General features: G+C 46.7%; 1 protein-coding gene across 6 annotated transcripts in view; it reads right to left on the bottom strand.

The window, feature by feature from the left end:
* Window positions 1–6020, bottom strand: part of GPM6B (glycoprotein M6B) — a 161051-nt gene that overhangs the window by 11386 nt on the left and 143645 nt on the right. The gene's annotated exons all lie outside the window — the stretch shown is intronic.

Raw genomic sequence — 6020 nt, 5'->3', positions numbered from 1 at the left:
ATGGCTGGTAAGGGTAAAACGCCTACGACTTCATGAAGACCGCGCATTAACAGAGAAGGTCGACTCTTCCCTCTGCCCCGCGTGCTCTTTGGGTAACAGCTCAGCATCGCAGAGGCTAAGAGGAGCTGCCCTCATCTGCTTCTGTGGGTGAGGACCTGGGGGCTTCAATGGGAAATGAAGCTTAATTTGCTCGGGGTGTGTGGCAGAGCAGCTAAGTGACAAATGGTTATGGAGTAAGGCACAACTGTACCGCTTCCTGATTGACCCAGGGTTGAGGTTAGGGGACCCCTGCTCAAGTGACAATGAGAAGCAGTCACCCCACTAACAATGTCAGAAGAACTGCAGTGAGGCTGCCGTTCTATGAAGACAAGTGACCGTCAAGTTCCCCCCAGCCTCACCCTTATGGGGTTTCAGGTAGCTATTTCTCTATTTTCGCAGCAGCCAATGGCTTTCCCCAGCCTCTGACCTCCTGGGCAACCAGAAGAGTCAAATACAGTAATTACACTATTGCTGTGATCAGAAAAATATCAAGGGAATCAGTCTGGAAAGGGGGTGGGCATATGGGTCCCTAGAAGTACCAAGCCACCCAGATCTACTCAAATGGGCCCACTCAGGTTTCATTCATGTCAATACCAGAAATCAGCTCAGCTTTTAAATAAAAATGTTCCCCCAGAGCCAGGCAGCACAAGCAATTTAATCATACTCATCCCCCGAACCCACCTCCTCAGCTTCCACCTGCCCCCGCCCAATGCACATGTTGAGAGCAAGAACCCAGAACCGGTGGGTGACGTTTAAGTACTTGAAGAGGGAAAAGGAACAGGGTTGGGGTGGGAGGGGACAAAATGAGCACCCATGAAGTGAAATGAAGGAGAGAGCCACAGTTCACTCTTCATTCTTGAGAGAAATTAAACTCATTCATTTTTCAAATCAACTTTGACTTGAGATGTCCATAAAGACCTCCCCAGGGACTGAGTCAGGTGACATTTTCAGTTTGGAGACATTTTATGTTTCAGTGGAGCACTGCAGGCCTCAGGGTAATGTCGGTCCCTCTCCTGACCTCGCGTCCCTGTTTATACTATCCAGACCCTTAACTAAATGGCTTGTCAGGGAAATCGAACTCTGAATGCATTATGATGTTTAACAGCAATCAAGAGCAGTTCATGACTTCAGGGCAAGCACATTAAGGTGGCTAAATTTCTTTCCCCCAAACGGCCTTTACAGTAGATAGGGAATGACTACCCAGCATGAAACACTGGAGCTAGGCCTTTCCATTTTGATGATCATTCCATGCTAAACTAGCATTTGCTTAAACCTACCCTAGGAGATAACCCCATATATCTCTCTTCAGTTCACTGGAAAGTAAAAATGCCAGGCCCTCATAAGAAAGTGTTCTTCCTTTCATTTCAAAAGATGACCAGCTGTTTTCAAGAAGACCGACCTCCCTGAAATGGATTGATGAAACCACCCAAAATGGGACCCAGTACACAATACAGTTCAAGTCCACTAGCAAGTCGCTACCTTAAAGAGATTCGGACATGTGAGATTTGTGAACACAGATGATGGAGGTCAATCTCATTTTGTCCCGTGACTTCCTAGCAGGGTGAAGTGAGGTAAGAGGAACACAACTAAAAGTCCAAATTCTCCAGGCTCCCAAACCAACAGCAACTAAAATTCTTGGCCTTGATATGTGTGTTGCATCATACAAGAGAGAAAATAGACCTCTTTTTTCTTGTGTTGTATCATCCCCACTTCTCCCATTCTCAGGCTCCATGATGAAGTTAGGCACAAGATGAATGCCTGCTTCCATAGCTAATGAAGTTATCTCTGGTCCTTATTGGATAGAGATGTGTGGCCTTGAGACTGTGTTGGCCAAGATGGTGGCCACTGGGCATATGTGGCTGTTTAAATTACTCAAAATCAAAACTTCAGCTCTTCCTTTGTAGAAAGTCACATTTTACGTGCTCAAGAGCCACATGGGCTTTTGGCTATCATCTTGGACAGAACAGATACAGGAGATTCTCTCACTGGAGAACACTGCTATTGTGGAAGATCAATTTTGACCTGCCACATACTCTCTTGTGACATGAGCTAGGTTCTGAGTTTTACTTTGGATTTCATTCATTCGGTCCTTTTTGAAGATCTAGAGGGTGATAAGCACTGTTGTTGGCACTGGGAATACAAACATAAAATAAGACGCATTCCTTGCCTTCAAGGAGATCAGTTAGATGAGTAACAATTTCTATGGCACACTGTGATGACTACCAAGACAGAGGCTGCTGGAGGGCCAGTGGATGGTCAGGTGGAGGAGAGAGAGACAGAAGGACAGGAGGAAATATAATTCAAATTGGAGAGGGATCCTGAAAGGCTTTCTACAGTAAAACCTAGGATGCCAAATATGTGAACAGCTGACATGGGGACACTGATACAATTTGAAGAAATCTGCATATTACTGGTGTACATTATCTTACTAAGCCTACATCCTTTCTCATCATTTGGGGTTATGGTTAGGTGTTATAGTGCAGTGCACTCACCCTGTAACAAGAGAACTCAACCTTCCAAATCCATGGTTGCAACTTCAAAACAATCTTTCCTCCACATGGGCTAGAGCTGTCTGCTTCTTTCAAAGGAAATGCCACAGCTGTTCCGTGGCTCAAAACAGACAAGGGGGGATCAGAAGAATGATGCTCTTCAGTCCCCAATTCACCACTAGATCAAGGCTAACATTTTCCTCCAATTTGTCTTTCTCATGGACTAGTTCTAGAACAGCAGGGGAAACCAGAGACTCAAGACTTTCGGGATCACTTCAATGAAGCATACTCTCTCAGCAGAAGCCAATGCTCTTAGGTTTTTGGTGGGTTTTATTTATGAACATAGAGCTCTGGCTCCTGTAGAAGTCTCCATATTGGTCAGGGCTGTTGCATGTGCACACCTAAAACTCTTATGGACCCCGCTGGCCACCAGGAGCCAGAGCCTGTGAAATACATCCTGGGAAAAAATTACAGGAAATAAGAGAACTGGATACAGAGCTTATTCTAACATGGTTGGCCAGTTACCCACAAGGCTAAAAACGCATTTCTGGTGGATATCCAACCAGCTGTGGATGGATTGCTCCCCACTGTATATTTTCTGTCAGTCTAGAAGCCATCTCTCCTTACACTGTGTAACATATCTTTGAACACTGGGTAATTTGGTCATATGCCACACGCTTATCCCAGAGGAACCAAGAGTGCTGCAAAAAACTGGCAAGAAAAAGCCAAATATGTTTCTAAAATATGATATCAATACTGTTAGTGTCCTCACATTAAGAGCATTTCTGACCTATGGGTATGAGTGTGGCAGAGGTAGGGGGTGGAGGCCATGGTGACACTGTGCGTTCAAGCTAGCCTCACAGGAATACACTGGCACAGCCCCATTGGGTCCTGGGTTTACTATAATGCTCCACTACTGCCATCTTGACATTCTTACTACTTTCTGCACAAGGGTGTCTGAATTTTCAATTTTGCACTTGGCCTACAAATTACGGAGCCAGTCCTGGGTATACTTACTCCTGGGTGAGAGGAGACGGGAGGGGTTCTTCCTACTTTATATGCCCACCGTGGCACGGTTTTATTTCAGTGTCAGATAGAAATACAGCCTAGAAAGGCAGATGTCACCTTGCCTACCTACCACGTTGTCCTGAGCACAGCAACCGTCCCATGAGGTCAAATGCCTGGCATGTGGGAGAATTACTAGCTTCCCCTTTGCTCTGAGAGGGAGTAGGAATCACCCACTGTACTACTCCCAACAGAGCCAATGCTCCAGGTTCTGCTAAACCAGGGATCTGCAAACTAGAGCCTGTGATTTTGCCAATAAAGTTTTATTGGAACACAGCTTACACCCCTTCATTGACAAATTGCTGGCGGCTATTTCTGCTCTACCAAGGCAGAGCTGGGTAGCTGTGACAGAGAGTGCATGGCTTACAAAGCCTGCAACAGTTACTATTTCCAGAAAAAGTTTGCAGACCCCTATCTGGAGGCACTGACATGCAGACTGTGGTCTGAGGACAAGGAGCACCAACATCACCTGTGAATATGGGAAAGATGCAGAGTCTCGGGTCCCACCCCAGAACAGCTGAATCAGAAAATCAGCGCTGCGGCGGGGTAGCCGGCATCTGGGCTTTCAGATGAGTCCCACAGAGGCTCAAATCTGAGAACCACAGTCTTAACGAGTCGCACTAGCTCTTCACTGTGGCAGCCCCACCAGCTTTCTTTTATTACCAAACTCTGTGACAATAAATACCGAACACCATGAAACGATTCCTGGCTTCTGGCCAAGATGGAGTATCAGAGAGCTAGTTTATCCTCCAGCCTGAAACCACAGCCGAACTGAACAAAACCTATGCAACGATGGTCTTCAAGGTACTAAGACAGCAGGCTGTGAAGGACCACCCATGGCGAATGAGTCAATGATTAAAATAAGTTCTCAATAGAACCAAAGAAGCCACGTGAAACGCCCTGTGACACGTTTCAAAGACGCAGTTGGTATGGGGTCACCTGAAGGTGCAGCTCAGCTCTCACCGGAACAGGAGAAGCTTTTCCCCATAACCTTGCTGTTATCATCATCTCAGGTACTGGGGTTTCTTAAAGGCCTAATTGGATGGAAGCTGTCAATTAAGCAGGGTAGTAACAGATATGGGTGAGGACAAGAGCACTGGGAGGGAGGGCACAGCTGTCCATTTATTCCATCTCATTCCATTAGCACATTCAATGCTCACCCAAGTGTCTGAGGTCCCATGGACTGGGCTGGACACTGGGGACTCGACAGCGAGCTAAGACAGGCGAGCTACATGCTAATGCAGTTTATAGCCTGGGGGAAAACAGACATTATCCAAATGGCGTGGGGATCAGAAGTGCTAGGAAACAGTAGGGACTTACTCAGGCTTTTGGAGGGTAACCAGGGACAGCCTCCACAGCTTAGACATGAAGCTTAGACATGAAGGATGGGTGGTTAGGGAGGGTGTTCCAGCAAACAGGAACTGCGTGAACAAAAGCTCTGTGGGGGAAAAGGACAGGGTGCGTTCCTGGGCATGGAAGATGATGCCAGAACAGAGAGAGTACGAGAGGAGGGTGGGGCAAGGAAGGCAGGAGGGGTCTAGGGGAGCTGGATGCACTGGAGGCTTTCCAGGCCACCCAAAGAGATCTGGACTTTAGCCTCAGAATCACAGGACACCACCAAGCCTTTCTGACCCTGGGGAACAGACTGGGGCTGCAGAAGATTCCTCTGGAGGATGTGATAGGAACAAAGTGGCCCTGGAGGTGAATAGCTTGCTGCAATGGTGCAGGCAAAAGAGGACAGGTGCTCGGACCAGGGCAAAGGCAGCAGAAGTGGAAGAAAGGGATGCGTCAGAGAGAGGTTTGAAATGGCAAATGGGCACAACTTGGTGTGAACCCAAAGGAGGGGTTGGGGATGGGTGCTGAGTACCAAGAGTAACTCCTCCATTTCTGCACATGGAACCCCATGGTGCTGTGCTGTTCCTTGAGCTGGGGTTGACACAGGAGGGCTAGGCTTTGAGGACAGCGCCGAGTTTAACCCTCCTACACTGTTGGTGGGAAAGTAAATTGGTGCAGCCACTATGGAGAATAGTGTGGAAGTTCCTCAAAAAACCAAAAGTAGAGTTACCATATGATCCAGCAATCCCACTCCTGGACATATACCCAGACAAAACTCTAATCTAAAAAGATAACATGCTTCTCTATGTTCATAGCAGCTATGTTTACAACAGCCAAGACATGGAAACAACCTCAATGTCCATTGACAGAGGAATGGAGAAAGAAGATATGGTAAATACATACAACGGAATACTACTCAGCCATGAAAAAGGATGAAATAATGCCATTTGAAGCAACATGCATGCATACTAAGTGAAGTGAGTTTGAAAGAGAAGGACAAATACAATATTACTTATATGTGGAACCTAAAATATGGCACAAAATGAACCTGTCTATGAAACGGAAACAGACTCATGAACACAGAGGTCACAC

The sequence above is a fragment of the Bos indicus genome, chromosome X, assembly GCF_029378745.1.
Source record: "Bos indicus isolate NIAB-ARS_2022 breed Sahiwal x Tharparkar chromosome X, NIAB-ARS_B.indTharparkar_mat_pri_1.0, whole genome shotgun sequence".
Lineage (NCBI taxonomy): Eukaryota > Metazoa > Chordata > Mammalia > Artiodactyla > Bovidae > Bos > Bos indicus.
This window is presented reverse-complemented; position numbering and strand designations above follow the sequence as displayed.